At 36.8% G+C, this 12,934-nt stretch overlaps 1 pseudogene; it reads right to left on the minus strand.

Annotated features, from left to right (window-relative positions):
• Window positions 1-1,268: 1,268 nt before the first annotated feature.
• LOC110223565 (hydroxysteroid dehydrogenase-like protein 2 pseudogene) lies at window positions 1,269-2,506 on the minus strand (annotated as a pseudogene).
• Window positions 2,507-12,934: the final 10,428 nt, after the last annotated feature.

Consider the following 12,934-nt stretch of genomic DNA (forward strand, 5'->3'; position numbering starts at 1 on the left):
GGTAGTATTTGGTAAAGGGGGTGCAGCTGGAGAAAAGACAGAAATGGGAGACAGGATTATGTTAGAGGAACTGGAAAAAAGTTCAATGTCGTTTGATTGGAGAGTAAATAGAGAAGAGTAAATTTTAAGAGGATTGGAAGAGTAATGTCATTACTAACGTTAAGGTAAAAGGAGGCACAAAGCTCCTAGCACAATCAATTTGTTGGTAAGGTTAGCAGTTACCAACAAAAGGTGTTTCTAGCTTCCGAACAAGCCCAAAGGCCTTAAATGAAGGCTGATAGATCATTTTTGTAGACCAAAGAAGGAACATAAAAAAAAAAAGGCTGCATCATAGATAGGGAAAACAATACAATTGATTATAAAGCCTGAAGGATCATAAGCATAGGGGTCAATATGATTGGATGGAAATTGGGAATGTGGGGCTAACAACCTCTCCTTCCATCTTGTTGCTAGGAAAGTCTGATGCTTTAGCTGACCTATAAGAATAACTAACGGTATATAGATAGCTGATTTCCTCTAATTGGTCAAAGACAGCTAGTAGTATAGAGATAACAGGATTCTTCTAATTGAAGTGATTTATAGGGAAATTGAACTTTTAAACTTAAATCCAAGTGGAAGACTGAAATACTGAACCTATGAACTTTTGAACCTAAGGAAAAAGAAACGTGAATCAGGCAGTTATATGTACTTATAGTAGCTAAAATAAAGCTATAAAGATATCCAATTTTGACTTCTGATCCTTTTTTGTTTTTATTTTATTTTATCTTTTGTCTTTGTTTTTGTTTTGCTTTGTTTTGTTTTGCTTTCTGGTGAGGCAATCAATCGGGGTTAAGTGACTTGCCTAGTGTCACACAGCTAGTAAGTGTCAAATGTCTGAGGCCAGATTTGAATTGATTTCTGATCCTTAAGATCAAATATGATTTTACACACTGCAAAACACCTAATCCTAACAAAGAGAATTTCTCTGGCCTATACTTGTGAAAAATGAAAATTCAGCTAAATTGTTTGGTAGATCTAGTATTTCTCTAGCAGGAATATGTAAGAAACAATAGTACCCTATGGTTCCATTTAACTAAGCTAGAACCATATTAAGCTTTCTGGTTTAATTATGAAGTTATATGGACATAAAAGTCAAATTTTCACTAAGACAAATACGTTTCTTTATGATACAGGCAGGCAAAACAAAGTAAACAGTAGTATTTTAAACAATGAAGCTTGTACTCTTTAAGGTCAAATGGTTTACATATGGAACAAGAACTCCATTCCTATTATAGTCTGGAGTTCTTCTGAGTCATCAGCCTTTCCAACTTGATTGCTAGAGACATGTTACCTTTAATCTTCAACTTCCCTGACATGAATGTCATTGTTGGCTTTAGTTTTCCCAAAAACATTTTCATAAAATCACTAGTGGTCATTACCACGTCTACTGGCTCACTACTAGGCTGTCCAGATCCAGCATTCCCACCATTGTTTTTAAGATCAAGGTACCAAGTTCCACCAGTTTAAACTGCCTGAGTAGCCTTCACAATATCTTCACTGAGAGCTGTCTTAAGAATTTTAAATGTTTCTTCAACTGCTCCAGCAGATAATTTCAGTTGTTGTAGATACTATTTCAAATCTTTTGCTGGTGGAGCTGCATCTTGTTGTTTTTCCACGTCCTTGGTAACCATTTCAGGGTATTCATTCACAAAGAAATCTAGTAACAAAGGATGGCTTGGTTTAACTGCATAGACATCAAAAATTTTAATTCCTTCTTACTTTAACAGGTTTTCATCGATAATAAAATTCCCAGTGAAACTTTTTGGTATACTGAATATGGAGTATGCAGCATTGGCAATAATATCAGCTTTTCTGTATTGGCTTTCAACACCAGATCCTCCTAGCATATCCATAGCAGCAGTATATATGGCTGTTTTAGGCCGAAAAGCATTGACAGCAATTTCTCCTTTAAATTCTTCTGCCATTTCAAGTGCACACATACACATACCGTATTTAGCAATAGTATAAGCAGTGTTTTTTGAACTAGATTAGATTCAGGTTTAGTGGTGGACTGTGATTTAGGATGTGAGCAATTTTATTATTTTTCAAATAAGGAATGCATGTTCTTGATGTAAATAGGTTCCTCTGGCGTTGGCACTCATCATCAAATCTACTGACTTTGTAGGTATGTCCAGTGCGTTGGTTAAGCTGATCGCACTAGCATTGTTTAACAAAATGTCAATTCCTCCAAACTTGTGTAGGACTTTCTCTAGTGCATCGCTAATTTGCTGTTTATCTCTCACATCAACAACATATGGTAAGAACTTTCCTCCGACAGCTTCAATTTCTTCAGCAGCACTATAGATGGTGCCTGGAAGTTTAGGATGGGCCTGGGTGGTCTTTGCATCAATAAAAATATTTGCCCCTAGCTTCTGCAGCTTTCAATGCAGTTGCTTTGCCAATACACAGCTTGCACCCGCGATAAAAAAAAAGTACATCCTACCAGTTTTCCGGTGGTGGGCAACATAGTTCCTGTGGGACTGGCGTGCGGCACAGGGCAGTGGTGGACTGATGGAGGGCTACTGCAGAGCAGTGGCAGCAGGCGCAGGTTGTCTAGCTCAGGCGGAAGCGGCCTCAACCGAGAAGAAGTAGCGGTGGGGGAGGCGGCAGTTGCGACCAGAGAAAGGTAAGGAGTCAAGCTCTAGAGCTTGGTACTAATGGAGCTTGGTACTAGCGAAGCTCGGCTTAGGGCTCCTGGAGTTAAGAGTGACAGGAGATAAACTTGGGAAGGCTGGAGGTGAGGAGGGTATGTGACCTTTAAGGATAAGTCCCGCAGCCGAAAAGTCACAAGACTCACACAGCCAGGATGATGATTTTAAATCTAGTTTTATAAGATTTTTAACATGGTCATTATGAGAAGTGTGCATTAACATATTCTTTTCTGGTAAAAGTTTAGAACAGATTTTAACACAGCGTCTAATACAAAGTAGAAAAGTGTAAAACAGAGGACGATAAGGACACATGCACCAACTGTGGCTACCAGGACATTTCCCTGGAGACATATATACCAGCTAGAGGAGTTCTAGCAGAGGTCACCTGGAACAGGTACTTGTGTTTTTGCTATAATTTATTGAATTTCCTGAAGGCTGCTAACAATGTCCTCTGATTCATTAAAGTTAGAACAAAAAGATCAATTAGTTATAGGACAAATCATATTGAGAATGTTTAAAATCGTGGATTAATTTCAGAGTGGAAATTTGTGTCACCAAAGTCACCAAGAAAACTCAGCAAATAGAAATAATAGAAAGCAGAAAGCCAATGTAATAAAATAATGTTCATTGATATTACTAACATCATCTCCTTTTAGCTTAGTAATTCACTCCAAATGTCAATTTACTCAGCAAATTTCATCCTAGATCCCAGATGTCCTATGTAATTACTAGTTCACTGGAAGCATCTTTTTTTTGGACATTCTGGAATAAGTTTCATTCTCAGGGCAGCCCTGAAAGAGCATCCTGTTAAACAGATTTATTTCTCTGGCTCTAAGTCACTGATAGAGATTCCTGGGCAATTCTGCTAAAATATTCCAGTAACGAGACTCAGTACAATTTAGTACAGCCTCCTATATTTATTCTTCCCAAAAACTATCTCATGAGGTGAAAACCAGTTCAAGCCTTGAAGTTTTGGTGGCACATAATCTAGGGGAGGATAGTCCAATCTGGAGACAAATAGTCTTATTCAAAACTGAAATAACATAACGTGGAAAATGAGTGAAGAGGATCCTTCTTTTGGCTGTCAACATCATCCGTTCATCTTTCCCAGACACAGACATCAACCAGTAGTATTTCTCAGATCACTCTTCCTTTGAGCAGCATGAGGCATTTCCCTTGAATGGTGGATTACTGATTTAATGGTACTTCAGACATTTATACCTGAAATCAAAATTCAAAACAAAATCAAATTTTGGTTCCAAGAGATTTTACCACAAATAGCAAGTTTCATTAATCATAGCTCAGGACCAGATTTAGTTGTTATTACTCTCATTGTTTCAATAATGGCTAACAATAAAAAGTTTACAAGGCCTTTAAAAATCACTCAACATCTTTTAGTTCTTTACTTTCTTCTTCTTGAGTTAAAATTCATTCTGGTTAAAAAAAATATATCAGGCATTGCAAATTAAGAAAATAATTACATTCTGGAATTCCACATTGATAATGAATATATGAAAGTTTACTAAAAAAGCAAAATAAAAATACTGGTTACCTACTATAAATCTCCAGGCTAACAGATATCCATTTCTTAAGGTGTTGTATATTAATCACTGAAGCGAAAATAAATCTTTAAGACTGGTGTCTGTTAAGACTAAGTTGGTTCAAGATATAAATACAATATATATTATACCAGGTACAACTTCAAATTTTTTGTAATCACCAATCACATAAATAGTTTCTGTTCTACAAACAAATATGTAAGTCAAGTCTTCTCTCTTGTGTAAGGAGTGTTTGTAATGTAAGAGGGGATCCCCTTCTCTCAGTAAACCAATTTATTATAATGGAATTTCATAACACTTAGCAAGTAATTTCACAGGACTGATAAAAGTTTATGACCTTGCCCAAGCAGATGCTCCCAGCCAAGGAACCTGGCAAGTTTACAAATAAGGATATTTTACAGGGTCTTTTATTTAAAAAAAAAAAAAATATATATATATATATATATATAAATTCATTTATTTATTTTTAGTTTTCAACATTCACTTCCACAAGATTTTGAGTTCCAAATTTTCTCCCTATTTCTCCCCTTCAGTTCTTCCAAGGTGGTATGATCAAAGGAGAGAAGTTTACTCCTTTTCCTGTCCTGTGCTCTTGTCTATGAGTGACTACAAGCACTCTTTTCTGCTTTGCAACTGTGAAGAAGATTCCCTCTCTACTGCTGCCACAAGCTCTTCCTTGTTCCAGGATGACCACCCAGGCCTGCGACCCACATCCAAGCACAGGCAAAGCAAGAGAATTCTGCTTCAGCACCAGCAAAGCAATCCCTGCAATCCCCCTCTTATCAGCTGCTTGATCCTCACACTGTGGGCTGAGAGCTCCAGAAAAAGCTACTGATGCTGTGGGATGTGCTAGGGCCAATGCTGGACTGAGCTCCTCTCTCACCCAGGTCTGACAGACATTTCCCACTCCCCTTCTATGTTATCTTTGGCATTTGTGGGTTGAGAAGTCTGGAAGCCACTACAGCTGCTCGTGATTCAGTCTTCTGAGGTCCGCTCCTGGTTTGCTCTTGCCCCATCTTTGCCTGTGTGGCCCACACTGAACTGTACTCCTCTCCCAGCCCAAAGCGACAGACCTTTACTATCAATCATCTAGGTTGTTTTGTGCTGAGAATTTGTTTCACTTTGTCTTTTTGTGGGTTCTACTGCTCTAGAATTTGTTTAGAGTCATTTTTACTAGTCTTTGGAGGGGTTTGGGGGAGAGCTCAAGCAAGTCACTGCTATTACTCTGCCATCTTGGCTCTGCCCCCAAATAATATGCTTCTAAAATGTCCTCAGACCTATGTGGCCCTATTCTACATCTGGAATGGCAGAAAGCTACAAAAGAAGACTGAGAATCACAGGGTCTTTTCTTTGTACTTTTCTCCACACAATAGGTAATTATTATAAATCCCTTTTAAAATACACCCAAGTAAATGCTTCATAGGTTTTAACATTATGACAATAGCCTCCAATAAATTAATAAATAATTTCATAGTATCTATACTAAAAGGATTTAAATTTCCCAGTGAAACAATTACATCATCCTCTTAACATTATTTCTGATACAACAGTTTCTTAAAAATCACAATAGAAGAAAATACAGACATACAATAACACACAAGCTATCATATATTTAAAGATGAAACCAAAGTTATTGCCAGTTAAATGACATCAATTAAGTTGAAGGTATTTCCAAATTATTTTATATATAAAAATATTCATTTGATCTCCTTTATTATTTTATACAAAGCACACTGAAATCCAGTATAAATTTACCCACTGTAATTATATTTAATTAAAGAAATAATGGTAGCAATAATAATAATAGTTAACATTTACATGGTGCTTGCCATATGCTAGCACTGTGCTAAGCATTTCACAATCATTAAGTCATTTTGATCATTAGAACAACCCTGTGAGGTGTGTGCTATGATATATCTCCTTTATAAATTAGGAAACTGAAGTAAACAAAAGTAAAGTAACTTGCTTAAGGTCACAGAGCTAATAAATTTCTGAGACCGGATTTTTTTTTTCTGGGACGTGATTATCTTAATGCCACAAAGTAAATGTAGTTTGTATGACATTCTAATTTACCACAGTTATCCTATATAGTTTCAGAACAAAATTTTGTCAAATCAAATTTAAATTTTTATTCACTAATTGTAATATTTAAAATAAAAAAATTTCTCAATGGCTGTAAATTGTCAATGCTTAAAAACTTAGAATGCATTGTTATCAATTAGCTAAATTTCTTTTTTTAAAATATAAATTTATTTATTTTTAGTTTTCAACATTTACATCCACAAGATTTTGAGCTCCAAATTTTCACCCCATTTTGCCCCTACCCCCACCCCAAGATGGCATGCATTCTGAATACCCCTTACCCTAGTCTGCCCTCTCTTCTATCTCTTTGCCCCTTTTCTTATTCCCCTTCCCTTTTATTTTCCTGTAGGGCAGGATAGATTACTGTACCCAATTTCCTGTATATCTTATTTCCCAGTTGCATGTGAAAACATTTTTTTTAAAACATGTGTTTTTAAAAGTTTGGGTTCCACATTTTCTCCCTTCCTCCATCCCCACCCACACTCATTGAAAAGGCAAGCAACTCAATATAGGCTATACATGTGTAGTTATGCAAAACACTTCCATAGTAGACATGTTGTGAAAAAATAACTCTATTTCCCATAATCCTATCCTGCCCTCCCATTTATTCTATTTTGACCCTGTCCCTCCTCAGAAGTATTTGCTTCTGATTACCCTTTCCCAATCTGCCTTGCTCTCTATCATCCCCCTGCTCTTTTGTCCCCTTCTCCCCCTATTTTCCTGTAGGGTAAGACAGATTTCCATACCCAATTGAACGTGTATGTTATCCCTCCTTAAGCCAAATTCTAAGAGAATAAGATTCCCTCATTCCCTCTCACCTTCCCCTGCTTCTCCTCCACTGTAACAGCCTCTTTTCTATTTTTGTTTTTGTGAGATAATTTACCCCGTTCTACCTCTCCCTTTCTTCTTCTCCCAGTATAATGCTCTCTCATCCGTTAATTCTCCAGATATGACTTCTTAATCTTCAACTAACCCTGTGCCCTATATCTATCTATCTATCTATCTATCTATCTATCTATCTATCTATCTACCTAACATACATATAATTTTTCCCTCCAACTACCCTAATATTGACAAAGGTCTCATGAGTTATAAATATTATCTTTCCATGAAGGAATGTAAACAGTTCAACCTTAATAAGTCTCTTATGATTTCTCTTTCCTGTTTACCTCTTCATGTTCCACTTGAGTCTTGTATTTGAAAGTCAGATTTTCTATTCAGCTCTAGTCTTTTCATCAAGAATTCTTGAAAGTCCTCTATTTCACTGAATGACCATTTTTCCCCCTTAAGGATTATACTGTTTTGTTGGATAAGTGATTCTTGGTTGTAATCCTACCTCCTTTGTCCTCCAGAATGTTATATTCCGTGCCCTCCAGTCCTTTAATGTAGAAGCTGCTAAATCTTGTGTTATCCTGACTGTGTTTCCACAATACTTGAATTGTTTCTTTCTAACAGTACTCTGGAATTTGGCTACAATATTCCTAGGAATTAGCCTTTGGGGATCTCTTTCAGAAGGAGATAGGTGGATTCTTTCAATTTCTGTTTTGCCTTCTGGTTCTAAAATATCAGGGCAGTTTTCCTTGATAATTTCTTGAGACATGATGTCTAGGCTCTTTTATTTTTTGATCATGACTTTCAGATAGTCCAATAATTTTTAAATTTCTCTCCTGGATCTATTTTCTAGGTCAGTTGTTTTTCAAATGAGATATTTCACAGTGTCTTCTATTTTTTCATTCTTTTGGATTTGCTTTACAATGTCTTGATTTCTCATAAAGTTAGAAGCTTCCAATTACTCTATTCTAATTTTTAAAGAAGTATTTTCTTCAGTAATCTTTTGGACTTCCTTTTCCATTTGGCCAATTTTTTTTTTAGGGCATTCTTCTCCTCATTGGCTTTTTGGACCTTTTGCCATTTGGGTTAGGCTATTTTTTAAGGTGTTATTTTCTTCAGTATTTTTTTGGGTCTCCTTTAGCAAGCTGTTGACTTGTTTTTCATGATTTTCTTGCATCACTCTCATTTCTCTTCCCAGTTTTTCCTCTACTTCTCTTACTTGCTTCTCAAAATCCCTTTTGAGCTCTTCCAAGGCCTGGGACTGATTTATATTTTTTTGGAAACTTTGGATTTAGGAGCTTTGACTTTGTTGTCTTCTGGTTGTATATTTTGATCTTTTATCACCAAAGTAAGATAATATAGTCTGACTATTTTTGTGCTGCTTGCTCATGATCCTGGCCAATTACTTGGTTATTAAACTCTTTGTTAAGGTAAGAGTCTGCTTCCAATGTGGAGAATGTACTGGCCCAAGCTTCAGGGGTTAGTACAGCTGTTTTCAGAGATACTTGTAGGGACCTGCAAATTTTCAGTTCTTCCAGGTGGTATGATCAAGGGTGAGGTATTTAGTCTTTTCCTGGCCTGTGCTCTGGTCTATTAGTGATCAGAAGCACTCTCTTCTTCCTTGGAACTGTGAGGAGGGTTTCCTTTTCACAGGCACTACAAGCTCTACCAAGCCAGCTCTCCTCCTTGCCCCAGGACCACCTCCCAGAACTGTGACCCAGATCCAATCATGGGCAAAGCAAGAGATTCCTGCCCCCAGCACTGGCAAAGAGATCCCTGCAATCCCCCTCTGATTAGCCACTGGATTTTCCCTCAGTCTATGGGCTGGAAGCTCAGGTGACAGCTCCCGCCCTGTGCCACGCTTGGGAAATGGAGCTGAGACCAACTTTCTTCTCTCTCGGCACCGCAGAAACAGACTTTTTCCACCGACCTTCTAGGTTGTCTTTGGTGTTCATGGATTGAGAAGTCTGGAAACTGCCACGGTTGCCCCCAATTCAGTCCTCTGAGGCCTGCTCCAGGTTCGATGGGGCCCGCATGCCCAAGCAGATCTGTGCTCCACTCCCAGCTCAGCGAGATGTACCTTTCTGATATCCAGGTTGTCTTGGGTTGGAAATTTGTGTCACTCTGTCTTTATGTGGGTTCTGCTGCTTTAGAATTTGTTTAGAGCCATTTTTTAAAGTATTTGGAGGGGTTTGGGGGAGAGCTCAAGCAAGTCACTGCTTTCTCTCCACCATCTTGGCTCTGCCCCCCCAATTCCCAATTAGCTCAATTTAAAAGATTCCTAGTGACACTTCCTGCTCCCCATAGATTTCTCTTTATTTCTTTTTAAAATACCCAAATAGCCAACCTAAAGTATTCTAATACTTAAAAGAAGGGCCCTCAAATTTCCTGGAGGAATCTACTATTTTCTCTATATTGTTTTTTTTTTTCAAACAGGAAGGACTTTATTTGGTAGCCTCACATTCCCATTGCTCTGGTTTTATGGTCCCTGAGGATTTTCTGTTCCTCATATAACAACAGAAATATGCTCTTGTTATAGTTCTTCAAAGGCAGAATTTTAGCATGTTGTCTTCAAATAAATATACTACTGTAGTTTCCATATTGAAAATAATAGCCACATAATATTTCTTTTATCTTTATTTCAACAAGATCAAACCACTCTTTACAAAAGTTCAAAACCCTTTCAAATATACCACAGCTTCCTTTAACATTTTTACTCATTCTTCTTTAATTTCTGCTTGCTTAAGCCATCTCTCTTCCTTTCTTCAACTTTTAATTCCTCTAGTCTTTTTTTCCCTATCACTTTCCAGACTATCTAAAAAGCAAGTCTTTACTGAATTTTCCTTTACAGATTTTCTGATAGTTAAATAATTAATTGCCAAACTTTTACTTCTTGAGTTGCCTAGTCTGTTATTACTCAGGCAGTTTAGCTACTAATTAGCATTTTAGACTATGTTTAATTCTATTCATTCTTTAGTACATAAACTCACCTCCTTAACCACAGCAATACTTATATCACCTCCTATAGGAGGAAGAAGGTTTGTGCTGCTTGCTTTTAATCGTAAGCCTGGCTGCAAACCTCCCAAAATCAGTTGAGATATTTCTAGAAGTTATGAAGACCTTTAAACCATTGCATGAAATTAATAGTAAAGACATAGCATTTTAGTTACAAATTCTATTTTCTAATTCGTTTATGACACCTCATGATTTTGTTTTTTTTTCAAGTTGCTCCCTTAAGCTCTTCTTTCCATGGGTAAGCAGCAATATAGTCCTTAAAATTCAAATTGTAAATTAACTTTGAATTTTAGCCCAAACTGAGTTCCACTTCTCTAAAGCGCAGTTTTGTGATGTAGAGTAGAGGAAGAAGACCTCTAAATGGTATAACAGCCACTGAGAAGCATGGTGGAGATGTTGGTTTAAACTTATTTGTTCCTTTGTTTTTTCCCACATATACATATATGGCAATGCTCTTATATTCTCATGTTCCCAAGGCAGAAAAGATAGATATACTACTTAATTTTTGGCAGGAATTGATTAACCAAAGCAGAGTTTGTAACTTCTGCATCATGTATTTTGAGTGGATATAGCCCCAAATCCCACCTACTGTTTCTATATAATCTATTATAAAATGGGTAGGAACTTCATCTTCTTCTTGAGAAATCATTTGAAATATTCTTCAAACAATATCCACTGTCAGGGAGAATCTAACATAATTTACAGCAAATTTCAAAACATGCCCATTTACAATTTCTTTCTAAATTGATTTGTACTTAATTTAATTTGTAAAACTCCCAAATATCTAATTATATGTTTTAGTAGAATTTATTTACTTTTTAGTTGTTCCATGATTTAAACAAGACTTTATCTTCTTGTGAACCAAGAAAGAGTTAATAATAGACAGTTCTTAATAATCAGGTAAATTGTTATTGCAAACCAAAATGACTTTTTACCCGTAATCAATGAATTCAACTTTCCCCCTACCTTAGCAGTAAGATAATAAATTTGTAATAGTCCAAGGAAAGAATGATAACAATCTAATTCAGGGGAGGGGAACCTGGGGCCTCAAAGTCACATATGGCCCTCTATATCCTGAAGTGTGGCCTTTGACTTAACCAAAATTTGACAGAAGAAATATCCTTAACAAAATGATTTCTTCTGTAAAATTTGGACTCAGTTAAAAGGCTACACCCAAGGACCTAGAAGGCCATATGTGGCCTTGAGGCCACAGGTTCCCCACCCCAGGTATAACTGTTGTTTTCATGTAACTTTCACAGTTTTATACTTCTTTTTCCTTAAAAAAAATGCTACCAAGTATTACCCCAAAACTCACCAAAACATTCATATCACATTCTAGAAATTGACAGTAGAGAAATTACATTTCAGTCAAGTATTTTGCCTCTGATGTTCAGTCATTTTTGACTTTTTTTTACCACTTTCAGGGGTTTCTTGGCAAACATACTGGACTGGTTTGTCATCTCCTTCTCTAGCTCATTTTACAACTGATAAACTGCAGCAAATAGGGTTAAGTGACCTGCCCAGTATCCCTCAGCTAATAAGTGTCTGAGACTGGATTTGAACTTGTCTTCCTGAGTCCAAGCCTGTAGATCCATCTATTGTGCCACTTATCTTTCCAAATGAGTTTATGATGTCATAAATTTATGTAAACTGGGAACAAAGTTTCCCTTTTACTTGTGTCGTTTGTTTTTGGCCTTCTGTCAGAGTCTAGAAAGGAAGACAGAACAACTATCTTTCTAAAGAAATTTTTAAAAAAAGTTTTCACTCTTTCTCCTTCTGCTGACCTGACCTCAAAGAAAAAAAATGGTTTGACTTACAAAACACAGATAATATGACAAGACAGAAACAAGAACAATTAAAAATCATTGTGTATAAGTGAAAGCCCATTTTTTTTGCTTTTATTTATTTTTTAGTTTCCAACATTCACTCCACAAAATTTTGAGTTCCAAATTTTCAACCCATCTCGTCCCTCCCCCTACCCTGAGACATCTTGCATTCTGAATGCCTCTTCCCTCGATCTGTTCTCCCTTCTATTCCCCTCCCCCTCCCCTTCTCTTATCTCCTTCTTCTTCTATTTTCCTGTAGGGCAGGATAGATTTTTATACCAATTTCCTGTGTATGTTATTTACCAGTTGCATGTGAAAATAATTTTTAACATTTGATTTTTAAAACATTGGGCTCCAAATTTTCTCCCTCCTACCTTACCCACCCACCCTCATTGAAAAGGCAAGCAACTCGATACACGTTATACATGCGTAGTCATAGAAAACACTTCTATAGTAGTCATGTTATGGAAAAGTAATTATATTTCCCTTCATCCTATCCTGCCCCCATTTATTCTATTTTTTCTTTAGACCCTGTCTCTCCTCAGAAGTGCTTGCTTCTGATTACCCCTTCCCCCAATCTGCTGTCTCCTTTATCATCCCCCCACTCTCTAATCCCCTTCTTCCTATTTCCCTGTAGGGTAATAGAAATTTGCATACCCAATTGAGTGTGTGTTGCTCCCTCCTTAAGCCAAATCCAATGAGAATAAGATTCACTCGTTCCCTCTCACCTTCCCCTGCTTCCCTTCCACTGTGAAAACTTTTTCTTGTCTGTTTTATGTGAGATACTTTATCCCATTCTAGCTCTCCCTTTCTCCTTCTCCCAGTATAATCTCCATTTACACTTTAATTTTATTCTCCAGATATCACCTTTTCATCTTCAACTCACCTTGTGCCATCTATCTATCTATCTATCTATCTATCTATCTATCTA

This window comes from Phascolarctos cinereus, unplaced genomic scaffold (genome assembly GCF_003287225.1).
Source record: "Phascolarctos cinereus isolate Bilbo 61053 unplaced genomic scaffold, phaCin_HiC Scaffold_7;HRSCAF=346, whole genome shotgun sequence".
Lineage (NCBI taxonomy): Eukaryota > Metazoa > Chordata > Mammalia > Diprotodontia > Phascolarctidae > Phascolarctos > Phascolarctos cinereus.